At 35.2% G+C, this 17,865-nt stretch overlaps 1 protein-coding gene across 6 annotated transcripts in view; it reads left to right on the forward strand.

The window, feature by feature from the left end:
• Positions 1 to 3,819: 3,819 nt before the first annotated feature.
• The window catches only part of LOC101892885 (putative FERM domain-containing protein FRMD8P1), a 1,829,920-nt gene continuing 1,815,874 nt past the window's right edge, over positions 3,820 to 17,865 (forward strand). For 3 of the 6 annotated variants that reach the window (XR_009344135.1, XR_009344136.1, XM_059131212.1), the window contains exon 1: positions 3,820 to 4,020. The gene's annotated coding sequence lies outside the window, so the exon portion shown is untranslated. The remainder of the gene's footprint in view (positions 4,021 to 17,865) is intronic. The other 3 variants (XM_059131209.1, XM_059131210.1, XM_059131211.1) reach the window with 1 other exon arrangement.

Here is a 17,865-nt window from a genome sequence, read left to right on the forward strand (position 1 = left end):
TTGAATCAGAAAGGCATGGAATTCTGTGCTTTTAACTGTAACCCTTCATGGTTTGAACAAAACAAACATCACCTTCAATAATGAAAGAATGTGGCTATTACCATTGGGTCCGAAATTCGGAATACCGATCAATAACAATAAATTTTCATCAATACAATTAATAGCAGATTTGGAACAATGGGTTCAAACTTTTGATGATGATAGGCAAAAAGACATAGCAAGAACAAAAATAACAAAAAGAATATTGACATACAAAAGAATAAACAAAACTAGTCAAAAAGACAAATTCATACTAACAGCATTTGAAGAAACCCGACAAGTTCTCAAAAAATACAAAGATGAAATCGTAGTAACGAAAGCAGACAAAGGCAACAAGACGGTTGTGATGTACAAAAAAGATTACAAAAAGGGAATGGAAATTCCACTCGAAGATAAAACCACATGCAAGAAAGTAAGATCTGACCCAACACAAAAATTACAACGAGCAAACAATAAAATTATTATGGAATTAAACAAGAAAAACTACATCACTTCACGAGAAAAATTTATACTTACAACACATGCATCTAATGCACCAAGGCTTTATGACCTTCCCAAAGTCCACAAACAAAACATGCCGCCGAGACCAATATCGTCGTCAATCGAAGTCCCATGTTATAAACTGTCAAGGCGTATTGGAAATATACTTCAGAATATTATTGTTCAGGAATATAACATAAAAAACTTCTTTGAATTAAAGAAAAAGCTAGATGAAATTTCTCTTGACGACGACATAGTAGTACACTTCCACGACAACATACCGATTCATTTAGCTATTAAAAACATAATTATTTACTTTAATTATTACTTTAAATACAATGAAGACTTCTACACACAAATATATGGTATGCCAATGGATATTAAGTTAAAATTCCAGACGAAATTTGTAGATGACATGCTCGCAATAGTCACAAAGGGAGAAGAATCAACAATTTTAGAGGCACTTAATAATTATTATACTAATATAAATTTCACAATAGAAATGGAAGAAAAGAACTGTATTCCTTTTTTGGATATAAAAATACGCATGAAAACACACTACAAACAGATTGGTATACAAAAACTACAGCATTTGGAAGAATAATGAAATTCCATTCAACACAATCACTTCAACTAAAGATTAACACCGAAAGTAATTTAATTAGAAAATTTTTAACAATGAGCCACGAGCAATTCAAAAACAATAATATCACAAAAATAAAAGAAATTCTTAAACAAAATGGTTATACAACCAAACTAATACAAAATCTTCTAACTAAAATATACCAAACTGAAAACAATAACACCCCTTCTGGCAACACTAAATACCAGAGCATACAATTCATTTCACGACTCACACAATCAAAACTAATAAGACAAATTATCAACGAAACCGAAATAACATTGGCACATAAACCATATCAAACAATATTCACATTATATACGAAGACAAAAAACAAAATAGAAAAACTAGATCAAAACAATGTTGTATACGAGATTAAATGCAAAGGAAATGAAGAAGAAAAATGCGGAAACAACGACATATTGAAAAGAAAACAAACAACAGCACTGGCGCAATACTGAATGGACAATAACCACAGAGCTGACTTTGACAACATAAACATACTAGATAAAGAGAGAAAAGAAAATAAGAGGTATACACTAGAGAATACAGCAGAAAACGGATCGTGCAATAAACAGCAAAGAAGACAAAGATAACACCAATGCAATTTATACATTGGCTAAATTTAGTCGTATTTAACCATCTGTGATATTAGCAATTAGGAAATACTGAGATATTTAATTTTTAATAATTTTACACTTATTTATAAATATTTAAAATAAATACCCTACAATTAAGAATACCTAAATGTAAACTTGACAAAAAATTACTTGTAAGTACGATGGTTCTTATTGAAAAGAATATCAAATACGAAACTAAATGCTATATATATATGTTTATTCCTTGTCGTTGCCAGATTAATAAAATTATCCTTGAAGAAGTTGGAAAGTTCCAACGAAACGTCGGGTAAAAAAATGAAATAGGTAATAATTTATTTTTTCATTGATCATTAAAGACTTTATAGCCCAATAAGAAAAGCCCCAAACACACAAAAAAAAATCCACAAAAAAAAAAAAATTCTAAGCATTTACATAATATTGTCTTCAAATTGTAAAAAATATTGTTTTAACCGACAAAGAGTAGAAAAGCGTTGGCTCGATACGGTTCATTTGAATTGGTTTCTGCAAGTTTGAAAGTTATATCTCTTCTGCAAAGTATTTAAAAAATTTACCATTATGTAGAAACCTGCAAAACTCTACATTAAAAAGTCGGAAAGTTCAGTACAACCAAACACCGATTAATATGTGAGACTGTTTCAACATTGTGTTTCTATACTGTCAAAAATATTAACAAGTAACTACACTTTACGTTTAGCCGGTCAGAACTTTTGTACCCATAATAACTGATAAACGAAACCTTTAAAAATAAACGAATTTGGATTAAAACGATCTTTAGACTGCAAATACCTGAAAACTCGGGTGGAGAACTGGAACCAAATTTGAAGCATCTATATTGAGAATGTGGCAAAAATCATTAGAATTGCCGATATCGGGTAGTACTGTTATATGGGGATCATAGAAAAACGTGGACTTATATCGACATGTTCCGTCAGCTCACGTGGATCCCACTACAGAATATAAATGTAGAATTTTAAACAAGTCGGTTAGAAAAATTGGTTGAAATCATAATATATCGATATATCAGGATGCACCGTCCTCGACATAACAAATCAATAATACCGAAATTTATCCACTTTTGCCAACTCCCTCTGTTTTTGGCCACATTTTATATGAATTCGCGACATTTGCGTCGTTTCCATTGTAGAAGAATACAGGTATATGCATCAACGATGGGGAGCATTGATATAACAAAAGTTTTAAAATGTTTTTTTTTTTTTTTTTTAAGTAATTTTTTATGTTTTCATATTCGACGCCAATCGAATGTTTTTATAATAAGCATTTTTTAACAATTTTAATGAATTTACGTATTTATTATTCACAATTTTCAATGCAAAATTGGTTTGACTGTTCATTGTCCCAGCAGCATTGCCGATGCGACGACCTGTATTATTCTACCATAAAAATGGTCTGAACAAACGAACAACGTGGACGCAAGTTTTACCTGGCAATTTGTGCTCCTTTTTGTCCTTGCGTCTGCGTCCTTTAGAAACGATGAAAATACACTTACAGCAAACTATTCTTCCTACAAACCTTGCTAGCTTCATTTTTTTACTTTTCTTAGCCATACAAAAGCTAGCAGCAAACACAAAATATACGTTTCTTTTAAAATCAAATTAGAATTGTTTGTATACCATTATTTTTAGCAAATAAGTAAAAATTGTATGATGACAGATTGTCATTTTTTACGGCGAATTCCGTAAAATGCATGAAATTAGCTAATCAGAGGATCTATTTAATAGCTCTTGTCTATGACATAATTGGTCAATAGGTAATTGACAATAGGAAACAACCTAACATATTATAAAGTTATTAAGATTTTTAATGGGTTTCGAATGGATATTTCATATTTTTTTAAATACAAATTCAACACATATACTTAGAACGCAACATTTTTTATTTGTTCGATAATTGTCCGCCATCAACATAATAGCTACAAACTTTGTATGTTCTAGCGTTTAGCTATTGAAAAAATATTTAACTCAACGATGTATGAGACTTTTAATCTTAGTAGGTATATACGTGCAATCTTTAGATTCATCTACGATACATATTTTTGCGCAGTCGCTAAAATGGGAGCCACCCTTTTACATTACAAAAATATATGGTATTGCGTTGTGAAACAGCATAAAATCCCTTATTAATCGCTTTCATACTTACTTATTTTATACTGAATTCGAGTATTTTTCTATTACGGATTGGAAAAAATGTGTATTTTATCATGTATATACATAGCAAAAATATAAATATGTTACCAAAAAGGTTTGTGTAATTTTTGTGCTTAAGTACCTGCCTTTATGTTTGTGCATATAACTATGAGAGATATTTAAAAAGATTTTGGAAGCATACATGTATGACAAACACCATCTATGAGTATAATTTTTACTCAATATATTGTCTGTGGTCGCTTGGATATACAGCGAATAATAATTTGAAATTATTTGTTGCGGAAAATTACCCTTTTTTGTTGGCTCCATCATACTACCATTGTCGTTCAATATATATATATATATATACTTGGACCTTAAACCTAAAGCGTGATTTTTAATTCGTTAGGGCCAGAAGAAATAAATAATTTAATGAACTATGAATTGTGCAATATGCATTCAGTGGTAAATTAAGCTTTAGGGGATACAGTAGATAGATGAAAACCTTATGTCAAAATAATGAGGTGGGGAAAACTGAAAAATAGAGAACAGGGACAAACTTTCAGACAGGCAATCGCTAATATTAATGATGAGGATGATGAGGAGAAATAGGATTTTAAGAATTCTTTAAAGTACAAGAAAAAATAATATAAGAAAATGATACAAAACAATTATTTTGGAAATATAACCGGAAATCCAAAGGTACTTAATTTTAGAGCATCGATACTGGTAAACTTGATATACATTTGTTCACCAAGAATGATATTCTTTGTAGAGAAAATCATATCTGACCTACTGGAAAAGGGAATCATTACACATAGTAACTCCTCTTATGCGTCACCTACCGTGCTAACAAAAAATAATAACGGGGAGGAAAATAGTGTATATTTATCTCAAAGTAAGCTGCCAGAGAGAGATAATTACCCCTTATTTATTATCATATTCCAGGAATTTGTAACAGAAATATTTAATGACTTTCTGGAAAGAAACGAAATTGTTATTTACATGGATGATGTTATGGTGGCATCAAGAACCCACGAGGAGCATTTAGAGATTTTGCGAAGAATACTAGATTCAAAATAGTACAATTCTAAATTCAAATTCACATATATAAAGGGATAGAGTACTTTAGATATAAGGTTTCTAAACAAGACATTGAGCCCTCGGAAAGCCACGTGAAATACCCAATACCGTCCGAGAGATGCATTCATTTCTGGGACTCTGCTCTTATTTCCGAGAATTTGAAAAACGGTAAAGGGCAAAATACAGGGTGAGATTAACAACTGCCACAAAGTCAAACGACATCAGTTTTACATTTTTTATACCTTCCACCATAGTATGGAGGGTATATTAAGTTTGTCATTCCGTTTGTAACACCTCGAAATACACATTTTAGACCCCACAAAATGTATATATTCTTGATCAGCATAAAATTCTATGTACGTCCGTCTATCCATCTACCCGTCTGTGATAATCACTCTAGCTTCCGAACGAATTGAAGCAGATTGATAAAATTTTACTCAAATGCATATTATGTCTGCAGGACTTTTGGTATTGAAAATTGGCATGTAGGTCTACGTTTTGGTATAGCCCCCATATAACGGTACCTCCCGATATTTGATATTTTGGTGATCTGAGCCACATTATTCTCCGGAAACGTTTCAAATTTCGTATGTAAAGTTCGAAATGGATACTACAGCCTAAAACAGAAAATTGTATGAGCAGGTCCATGTCTTCGTATAGCCTCCATATAACGGTACCTTCCGATATTCGGTACTTTGATGATTTATTTACCAAATTTGGTATTTTATGTTACGACAGAAAATTGTCTGTGCAGGTCCACGTCTTCCTATAGCCCTCATATAACCGTACGTCCCGCTATTCGGTATTTTGATGATTTTAGCGACATTATTCACCTTCATTTATTTAAATTTGGTACTTGAAGTTCGAAATGGATACTACAGCCTAAGAAATTTACAGCCAAGAAATTTTCTGTGCAGTCCACATTCGTATACCCCCCCATGTAACGGTACCCCCCGATATTCGGTATTTTGATGATTTTACCAACATGATTTTTTTTAAGTTTCGCATTTGAATATTGTAATGGCTTATTACAAAACGTACCTATGCAGGTCCATATTGTTGTATAGTTTTTTTTTTAATTTTATAGAATGAAAGAAAAAAATGTCGGAAATAGCATCAAATTTTAGAATAAGTTTATATTTGTTCGAATCGTTCACATTTTGCACGAATTATGGCCTTCAAACGGCCAATGAAACCGTCACACGCTGCCCGGATGTTGCTTTGCGGTATTTTGGACCATTCCAGGCGAAGCGCTTGCTTGAGGTGATCGACACTTTGGTATTTTTTAGTGCCAACCTTGCTTTCCAAAATACTCTAAGTGATTGGTATCCGGAGATTTTGGTGGCCATCGGCTGTTATGGCGGCCCACACCATCACCATGACCGCCGCTTGCTTTTTGGTGGCCAACCGTAGGTGCATATTTTCCGTTGACATCTTTGGCAAGTAAACACGATTATTTTGTTAGTTTACAAACTGCTGAACAACAAATGTTTTCTCATCGGAGGAAACCAAATTCGGCAGATCACCCCTTTCGACCAAGCGAATCAACTCATTAGCTCTTTTGAGTCTAATTTCTTTCTTCTTTACCCCGAGCTCATTTTTCAATATTTGCCGAATAAAATATTGCGATATGTTCTGTCACAAGCCATTTTTCGGCCACTGCAACGCGGGTTTCGATCAAGTCGCTTCTTTACTTTTCGAACAATTTCTGCTGATGTTGCTGTTTTCCGCCGTCCACTTCCTTGACGTCGGGCTACGCTACCAGTATTACGGTAACGAGCGATGGTACGAGACACAAAAGATTTATTCACATTTAAATGCTGGAGTGCTTTAACGATAGCCAGTTGTGGTTTTCCAGCCAAATATAAACAAATAACACTATCACGCTTAAATTCCATCACGAATAACTTTTTTCTGGAAAATGCTCACCACAATGCTTTTGTACGCTTGTAAACAGTAATTTTATTATTGTTATTTCAAAATATTCTGATTGAAGGGGCATAGACAAATTAAATTTAAGTAGGGAATATGATGACTTATGAAAAAGGAGTTGACATAATTTTAATAGTGTTGTTTTTAGCTATTATCGTTTTGGAAGTATTTGTTTTTATGGCCAAACATCTTCAGTCCCTTTTTAACAATGAATCGTCTTATAAACGAACAATATCTACAAATCATTGATACCACTCTATTGGGAAATATCATCACGAGCTTCTGTCTTTAGAGAATCTCATTTTTAGCTTCTTAGTAAATAAGAAGATCAGGAGTGAAGATCAGCCAAAAGCATTACGAAAGCTGCCGATGTAAAAAGTCACTATTTTTAGGGGTTTTGTTAAAACTCATGTCTATACAGAGGAGCCCGCTTTATCGGTAGACAACATTGAAGAATTTATTTCGTAGGTACCGGCCGAAATGTTGGAAAGAGTATGAAACAATTGAACTTGTCGCATGGATCACTTGAGCAGTCGCGGCCAACATTAGCATGAAATAATCTTCAAAAATTAGAGTATACATTTTTCAGAATTGTATTTTTACATGCACATCATCCATAGTGCTTCTATATTAATCCTATAGTGATTTATTATCGCGACTTTATTATTGCTAAAATTATTTTTTATTAATCATATATGATAATATATGATATTAATTCATAATAATCATATCAATTCATAAGTTGATTTTTATTTAACATGGAATATCGTCCTCATTTCGGTATAGCCACTATTTAATGCCATCTCTTAACATTCGTTGAAAAGGTTTACAGTATTGCAGAACCTTTTCCCAAAATAATCCATTTATGTTGGTGCACAGGTTTCAAGAGCACTTTCGTGGATTTTTAGCTTCTCATGGGATGAAAATTTGCATACGGTAGTAGTTTCGATATAAGCCCCATGTAGCATTGTCGACAATTTTATTTGTTTGAATGTCTTAGAAGCCTCTTCCGACTGAAAGTACTACAAATTTCGATTTTGAGATGTAAATATGTAGAACGCATCATTTAATCATCAAAAATCGAAATTTGTAGTATTTTAAGTCGGAAGAGGCTTCTGAACATATCGCAATATTTTATTCGGCAAATATTGAAAAATGAGCTCGGGGTAAAGAAGAAAGAAATTAGACTCAAAAGAGCTAATGAGTTGATTCGCTTGGCCGAAAGGGGTGAACTGCCGAATTTGGTTTCCTCCGATGAGAAAACATTTGTTGTCCAGCAGTTTGTAAACTAACAAAATAATCGTGTTTACTTGCCAAAGATGTCAACGGAAAATATGAACCTTCGGTTGGCCACCAAAAAGCAAGCGGCGGTCATGGTGATGGTGTGGGCCGCCATAACAGCCGATGGCCACCAAAATCTCCGGATACCAATCCGTTGGAGTATTTTAGAAGGCAAGGTTGGCACTAAAAAATACCAAAGTGTCGATCATCTCAAGCAAGCGCTTCGCCTGGAATGGTCCAAAATACCGCAAAGCAACATGCGGGCAGCGTGTGGCCGTTTGAAGGCCATAATTCGTGCAAAAGGTGACCGATTCGAACAAATATAAACTTATTCTAAAATTTGATGCTATTTCCGACATTTTTTTCTTTCATTCTATAAAATTAAAAAAAAAAAAAAAAAAAAAAAAAAAAAACTGTACAACAATATGGACCTGCATAGGTACGTTTTGTAATAAGCCATTACAATATGCACCAAATTTGAATAAATGAAGGTGAATAATGTCGCTAAAATCATCAAAATACCGAATAGCGGGACGTACGGTTATATGAGGGCTATAGGAAGACGTGGACCTGCACAGACAATTTTCTGTCGTAACATAAAATACCAAATTTGAAAGAGTTCCGGTAAATAAATCATCAAAGTACCGAATATCGGAAGGGACCGTTATATGGAGGCTATACGAAGACGTGGACCTGCTCATACAATTTTCTGTTTTAGGCTGTAGTATCCATTTCGAACTTCACATACGAAATTTGAAACGTTTCCGGAGAATAATGTGGCACAGATCACCAAAATATCAAATATCGAGAGGTACCGTTATATGGGGGCTATACCAAAACGTAGACCTACATGCCCAATTTCAATACCAAAAGTCCTGCAGACATAATATGCATTTGAGTAAAATTTTATCAATCTGCTTCAATTCGTTCGTATAGAACGACATATACATAGAATTTTATGCTGATCAGGAATATATATATTTTGTGGGGTCTAAAATGTGTATTTCGAGGTGTTACAAACGGAATGACAAACTTAATATACCCTCCATACTATGGAAGGTATAAAAAATGTAGAACTGATGTCGTCTGACTTTGTAGCAGTTGTTTATCTCACCCTGTATTTTGCCCTTTACCGTTTTTCAAATTCTCGGAAATAAGAGCAGAGTCCCAGAAACGAATGCATCTCTCGGACGGTATTGGGTATTTCACGTGGCTTTCCGAGGGCTCAATGTCTTGTTTAGAAACCTTATATCTAAAGTACTCTATCCCTTTATATATGTGAATTTGCATTTAGAATTGTACTACTTTGAATCTAGTATTCTTCGCAAAATCTCTAAATGCTCCTCGTCACCACAAAATCATCCATGTAAATAACAATTTCGTTTCTTTCCAGAAAGTCATTGAATATTTCTGTTACAAATTCCTGGAATATGATAATAAATAAGGGGTAATTATCTCTCTCTGGCAGCTTACTTTGAGATAAATACACACTATTTTCCTCCCCGTTATTATTTTTTGTTAGCACGGTAGGTGACGCATAAGGGGAGTTACTATGTGTAATGATTTCCTTTTCCAGTAGGTCAGATATGATTTTCTCTGCAAAGAATATCATTCTTGGTGAACAAATGTATATCAAGTTTACCAGTATCGATGCTCTAAAATTAAGTATCTTTGGATTTCCGGTTATATTTCCAAAATAATTGTTTTGTATCATTTTCTTATATTATTTTTTCTTGTACTTTAAAGAATTCTTAAAATCCTATTTCTCCTCATCATACTCATCATCAGTATTAGCGATTGCCTGTCTGAAAGTTTGTTCCTGTTCTCTATTTTTCAGTTTTCCCCACCTCATTATTTTGACATAAGGTTTTCATCTATCTACTGTATCCCCTAAAGCTTCATTTACCACTTAATGCATATTGCACAAATCATAGTTCATTAAATTATTTATTTCTTCTGCCCCTAACGAATTAAAAATCACGCTTTATTTCCAAGTATTAAAATAAATTAACCAAATTGCTCACGGTTTTGTTATACAATTTGTTTGGGACAAGGCACCTTTCTTGGTGCATAAAGTAATCGAAAATAATATCAGGAAATCTCTTCCCAGTATTAAGGAACAAGGTGCTGCTACTGTTCGCAATGCCCTATTCGTTCGCACCGGAAGCAGGAGCCTCTTGTTGCTTTTTATTATGGTCAGCGTTTGTCGTAATTGCTCCTGGCAATTAAAAAAAACGAACTCCTAACGGCAACGACTTTGTTGTTTTTTTCTGCTTACTGCTTGAGTCTGTCCGCTTCTAATACAAATTCTGCCACTGTTGTTGCATTGAAGAAAATGTATGTGGCCATCGATCTATTTTGTAGGCCCTTTGGCAATTTCCTTAATTATGAGGACGTATCGGTGGAAACACTCCTCTTTCTTCTTCCACTTCTCAAAATATCTTTTGCCCCAATCACCTTTTTTTTACTTAAATCTTTTTTAAAGCAATCAAGCTGCCTTTGTACTGTGTATAGACAAACTTGCGCTTCCAGTCATTAAACGTAACACATATAAAAAATTTACCACTATATACAACCAATCACTCGTGTAACTATTTCGAATTCTTCTATCTATTTGCTTATGTTTCACTCGTATTTACCTTTGAATTTATTCTTCTTGCAGTTTAAGTTTTCTTAATTTGGTTTGTAACCGTTTGGCTAACATATCCAAATTATGTTCATCATCTTTATTGTTGGTATATTCCTGAAATGCAAGAATGTAAACTATAAAAACGTTCACCATACATAGTATGGAGGGTATATTAAGTTCGTCATTCCGTTTGTAACTCATCGAAATGATTATTTTAGACCCAACAAAGTATATATATTCTTGATCAGCTTGATTCTAGCCCTGTCCGTCCGTCTGTCCGTCTGTTGTAATCACGCTACAGTCTAAACGATTTGAGATAGGAATAAAATTTTGCACAGATCTCTCTTTTCTCTGCAGGCAGGTCAAGTTCGAAAATGGGCTATATCGGTCCACGATATCGTATATCACCCATATAACGGTACCCCGATATACGGTATTTTGATAATTTTACTCACATTTTTCAAAGGAATTATCTGAAAATCCACACAAGGAGTTCCTTGTGGGTACTTTATACCTCGGCAGAGAATTATCTATATAGGTCCACGATATCGTACATCCCCCATATAACTGTACCACCCGATATTCGGTATTTTGATGATGTTAGCCACATTTTTCAATGGAATTATTTTAAAATCCACACAAGTAGTTCCTTGCGAATAATTTACCCCTTGAGAGAGAAATGTCTTTATAGGTCCACGATATCGAATATCCCCCATATAACAGTACCCCCGATATTCGGTATTTTGGATTTTACCTTGTGAGTACTTTACACCCAGACATAGATTTGTCTTAATAGGTCCACAATATCATATATCCCCCCATATATCGGCACCTTCCTATATATAAGATATTTTAAAGGTTTTAAAATAATTTTTAATGGGTTTAATTTTTTTGAAAAATTTCTAATTTGTTCCAAATGGTGGAGGGTATTCAAAGTTCGGCCCGGCCGAACTTACTGCTTTTTTACTTGTTATTACTGTAATCGATTTTTTCTTCATGATATCGAAACAAATGCAAAAATAGTAGATTCTTGCAGGTTCTGGAACAGAGCCTGTGCTTGCACCACCTCTCGTAACAATTTCCTCAATTGGAATACAGTTGAAACTGGTTTTGTTCGTTTAATTGGCGCATCAATTTTTCGAGCGATCTTCGTTTATTTCTTATAACAATTTTGTTAATCCACTTATACAGTTTTCTCCTTTTCGTTTTTATTTATCTTAAGGTTTAATAATTATTTTATTTTATATTAGTTCAGAAAAACAATAATAGGAATTCAATTTCAATAAGGTCGACTCTCCACAACTGTGGTGTTGAAGATTTCACGAGCAACTAAGAATACTCTTCTTTTTAGCCTCTTGTCAGAGTTACCATCTCTCGTCTTGTTTGTTAACGGTGGTAACGGAGATTCCAGAACCACTCCTCCTCCAGTGACACAGTCCTGGAAAGATATCTTCCTCGTTGCGGTTGAATTTTCAGAAGGAGATAGCGGCGTATGTTGAAAATTCTTTAGTGATGTGTTTTGAGTTGAAGTGCAGTCTGGTTATGATTTGATGTGATGTTTGTATTGGAATCGTTGAAGTCGAAAACTGGTTTGAGACGGTCGACTGTAACGTTGAAGTCTTTGTCTTTGATTCGAATTGTGAATGATCTGTAATTCTGTTGATCACTTGGAAAAGTCCAGTGTAAGGAGTTTGTTATGGCTCTCGTACAGCAGCGGATCGTAGAAATACATGTGAACATGTTTCGATGTTTTTGAGTTTGAACATTTTGCTCTTGGTGTGATGTACAGTAGGTACTGGGCGTAAAATTCTAAAATGTTCTCGAAGTTTTTGAAGAAACTCAGCAGAATCAGCTTGTTGGCTATTCTCTTCGTAGAATTCATTGGGAAATCGCAACTGACCACCATAGAGAAAATCTGCTGGTGAGGCTTGAAGGTCTTTTTTTAAATGCAGATCGGAGACCAAGTAAAACTTTTGGTAATATGTCAACCCAAGAAACTGTTGGATGACACATTAACGCCGCTTTGAAAGTACGATGCTATCTCTCAACACTGCCATTGGATTGAGGGTGGTACGCTGTGTTACAAGCTCGTTCTGCTCCGGTGAGAGCTGCTAGGGATTTAAAAAGACTTAATTAAAATTGAGTGTCTTGGTCAGTTTTCATTGGTTTTGGGCAACCAAATCTAGAAACCCATGTTGACCAAAATCCACTGGCAACAGTTTGAGTGGACATGATTTTGAGTGGAACAGCTTCAGGCCATCTGGAGAATCGATCAATTATGGTGAGACAGTATCTGAAAACCTGTACTTGTGGCATAACTACAGCTAGGGTGTGAAAATCCGTGTGCAGCGTTGAAAATTTCTTTGCGCAATGCTTCTGGAATGTATGGACGGACATGTCCCGTTAAGATGTCACAATATATTGATGTATTTCCGAACTGAATTATATGCAGCTTCAATGAATTGTTACATTCAACGATAGTTTTTAACTCTTCGTCGGATTTTTGAGATTTTTAAATGTCTTCGTGTGAGACGCTTGACAGTTATGACAGCAATAAAACGACGAAGTTCGCAGACGGTTTCTGGCTTCTTTAATTTTGATAGCCTCAATACGATCTGTTGGCGGAGAACAACCATTTGCAATAATTACGTAGCCAAGAAATCTCCCCTCAGGTACGCCAGAATGACATTTGTTCGGATTAGTGGTGAGTCCATATCGGCGTAAAATTTCGAAGACTGTGCGAAAATGTTCTCGATGTTGTTGAGAAGATTCGGACATATGTCATCAATGTAACAATAAACGAAGTCAATCCCTCTGAACAAGTTGTCCATGAAACGTTGGAAAATCTGTGTGGCGTTCCTAAAACCAAAAGGCATGTACAAAAATTCCAACAGTCCGAATGGTGTAGATACTACTGTTTTTGCGATGTTTTCTTCAGCCATTGGTTTTTCATAGTAGGCTCTAGGTCAAGGATAGTAAACATTGATTTACCATCAAAGTTTTCATAAAAATCGTGTACGTGTGCCACGGGGTAGCGGTCTGTAACTGTTTGTGAGTTGAGTTTACGATAGTCACCGCAGACGCGCCAACCACCAGTTTTTTTGTGACCATATGTATAGGACTAGCCCAAGCACTCTTTGACGGCGACAAATACCTTGTTGGAAAAGATAATCTATTTCGGCTTTAGCTGTTTTTAATTTATCACCCGAAATACGGCGGGGAGGACCAGCAGGAGCTGCTGGAGCTCCTGTTGTTTCGATGTGATGAACGATGATAAATTCATCTGTTTTGTAATGTCTTGAAACTCCTGGCTTGAGTTTTTGCTTGATGATAGATGGAGGTATAACTGATACCGCCGATCCAGAAGCTATAAGAAATCGGGTAATTGTTGATTTGTCGTTAAGAAGTAGACGTCTTTCACATGTGTTGTTGTTGTTGGTGCCGCTGCCGCCAGCCGATTTGACTGACGACAGCCCAGTTAGTTTTACGACTGTAATCTATCACAATCAGGTTTACATTTTCTTGCGTTATCGCCAAATTTTTGATGGAAATAGCAAAAATTATGTTGGTTTGAATTCTATCCACTTGTTGAACGATTTCGGGATTTGGAATGATGTCGTGTGTTTTTACCAATTTGTTGTTTAATTTTGTCAACTTTCTCCGAAAGTTCCCTCATAGTTTGGCACAAATCAGAGAAAGACATTCGTTGGCTAATTGCATCCACAACTGGTTGTTGCGATGTAGAAAGAGAATTGACACAACTGTTGTTGTTGGCTTCAAACATTTTGCCAGCGGTCTTCGCCAATTTATCGAGGTTTTCTTCCTCCCAGGCGCTAAGAACATGAGATCTCATGTTTTCAGGCAATTGTCCAAGAAACAGTGTTCGGATGATTGCCTCATTGCCTTTACCTGGGGCAAGTCGTTTCATGTGGGCACAAATTGACGTTGGCTTCATGCCGTTTGTTTCACAACCTTGTATTAAAGATCTCAGTTTTGACTCGAGATATTCGACAAATTTGGAAATAATTCTGTCCTTAATTGCAGAATATTTGGTCGAGTTCGGTGGATTTGTAATAAGGTCTTCAACTGACGACAATGCTTCGTATCTAAGACGGATACTCACTAGGTCGAATTTTTGGTTATCCGATGTTATGCTGCACAAAGCAAAAGAACATTCAACTTGTGCAAGCCATAAATTTGGTTTCCGTACGTTGAATTTAGAAATGTACACCTTTTGTAGATTTGGCCGTGTGTCCTCATGTCGAGATGTACTACTTAAAGCAGCCAGTCGTTTTTGAGGTTCTTGAATTTGTCGTTGCAATTCTTCGGACATATTATTGTCTGTTACGACTTTACTGCTTTCGAAAAATACAGCTTCATCTTCACTACTGTGGGAGTTAGGCTCTTTATAGTTGACTAGAATACGTCTCAATTTGTGTGTTGCATCAATCATAAGTTTGCAAAAAAATGCTTGCAGGCTCATTCTGAGAAACGAAATGACCGTTGAAATTATTATTGATCAAAAATGAGCAAGCACGTTCGTTTGGTGCGTGCGTGTGTACGACTGCGTTGTGAAATTCTACGAATGTTGCCGCAATTTGCTTGTTGTAAACTTTCTTGTTTGTCCGTAGACGAGGTCACCACTATAGTTATTAGGGTAGTTGAAGAATTAAAACACAGCGGTTATCTTAAAAACTCTTTAATAACTATTTTATTTAATATTAATTCAGAAAAAAATAAAAGGAATTCAATTTCAATAGGGTCAATTTGCCACAACTGTGGTGTTGAACTAACTTTTGCTTTCTTATTTTTTTTGCTCTTGTTAGAGTAACAATCTTACGTCTTGTTTGTTAACAGCGGTAACGAATATTCCACAAGTTATTTTTCTGTTTTATTAGAAAATTTATTATATATATTCTTCACCTTACCTTGTTGTTCAGATTTTCTTGATTACATTTTTTCGCTCTTTAACACATTCTGTTTCGGTCGCTCATTCACATTTGACGTTGTTGTCTTTCGAATGCTCAATCAAGACTGGTTTGTTTTATTGCTTTTTGTTTTCTATTATACAAAAACAACAATTCATGTATTGCAAATAACCAGCGAACCAAACTGTCCGAGTTCGGTCCGACTTCGAAACGAAAGTCAAATGAAACTTTCGATGTCGGATGCACATTCGCTCCAACTTCTCACCGAAAGTTATATGAATTGGTTGACGTGATGTCGGACCGAAGGGTCGGATGAAAAGCTGAAGTTTTAGCCGTCTTTCAAACTGAAGTCACACCGAATTCGCAAGGATATCCAGGGGAAATTCGGAAGGAAAATTAAAGTTGTCGGCCGATCTCTATCGATAATATTAAAGTCTGGTACCAATAAAATGTAAATATTCACCCGCTTCACAAAAAAAAATGTCACCGTCAACATTTAACAACCTTAGAACACTAATTGACAAAGGCATTGTTTCGCCGACTGCCCGACAACAATTATGCATTCTTGCGTTCTGTCACAGTAAAAGTTATGGATAGTTGTTTTATTTACAGTAAGTGTGTTTTTTCGCCTTCAAAAAGTTTTTGTGTGCAAAAATTTTAATATTTAAAAAAATATTTAAATGATTTTTCAACCGCGCACCATTAAAACCTCTTATTTTAATCTAGCTTTATTCATGGGAAAGAATTGGAAATTTTACAACAGGACAATTTGACATTAAATGTGACATCAGAACATCCGCCAGTCATGCAAGACCATCTGTTCCAAAGGTCCATTACGATAAATTCCGAATTTAACTAGAGCCACGAATTTAACAGTGATATCATAGCTATGTTAATTTAACAGAGCTACATAAAAATTGTTTTTTCCTTAATATTTTTGATTATTAATTACTTATCGTATAAAAACGCTAACAAAATGCATTATATAATCATAATTAAATTATATTCCAAAGATTGTAAGGCAACATACACTCATTAACTCGTAGCACAATACTAAGTGCCAGGACAAGTTTACACCAAACTGTGCCTTCCAGGACAATTCTGCCGGTACAATATGGGTATCTACGGAAAGCTTATGAAGTCTACTATCCATGGGTATTAACAAAATTATAGAAAGGTCCGGCCAGTTCCGAGTTATATGGTCATTTCTGGAGGTATCCTTGAAACAGGATAACTCCATTGGCCAATATGCCTTCCAGGACAATTAAGCCGCCACAATATGGGTACGTACGGAAAGCTTATGAAGTCCACTATCCACTGGCATTAACAAAATTATAGAAAGGTCCGGCCAGTTCCGAGGTATATGGTCATTTCTCCATTGGCCAATATGCCTTCCAGGACAATTCTGCCGGTACAATATGGGTACCTACGGAAAGCTTATGAAGTCTACTATCCATTGGCATTAACAAAATTATAGGAAGGTCCGGCCAGTTCCGAGGTATATGCTCATTTCTGCAGGTATCCTTGGAACAGGATAACCCCATTGGCCAATATGTCCAAGGATACCTCCAGAAATGACCATATACCTCGGAACTGGCCGGACCTTCCTATAATTATGTTAATGCCAACGGATAGTAGACTTCATAAACTTTCCGTAGGTACCCATATTGTGCCGGCAGAATTGTCCTGGAAGGCACAGTTTGGTGTAAACTTGTCCTGGCACATAGTATTGTGTTACGAGTTAATGGGTGTATGTAGCCTTACAATCTTTGGAATATAATTTAATTATGATTATATAATGCATTTTGTTGTCGTTTAATACGATAAATAATTAAAAATCAAAAATATGAACGAAGAAACAATTTTTATGTAGCTCTGTTAACGCTAACATAGCTATGTTATTTTCTCTATTAAATTCGTGGCTCTAGTTACATTCGGAATTTATCGTAACGGACCTCTGTTCCAATGACAATGTTGATGAGACGGCCAATAACCCATTTCATTGGAGGTACGTTGCACGGTGCCGTGGGGCCGGTCAAAAATGAAAAATATCAGTATACTAGTTTTAAAAAAAGTTGATGGCATTTTAAAAACAACACTTCATTTA

This window comes from Musca domestica, unplaced genomic scaffold (genome assembly GCF_030504385.1).
Source record: "Musca domestica strain aabys unplaced genomic scaffold, Musca_domestica.polishedcontigs.V.1.1 81, whole genome shotgun sequence".
NCBI lineage: Eukaryota > Metazoa > Arthropoda > Insecta > Diptera > Muscidae > Musca > Musca domestica.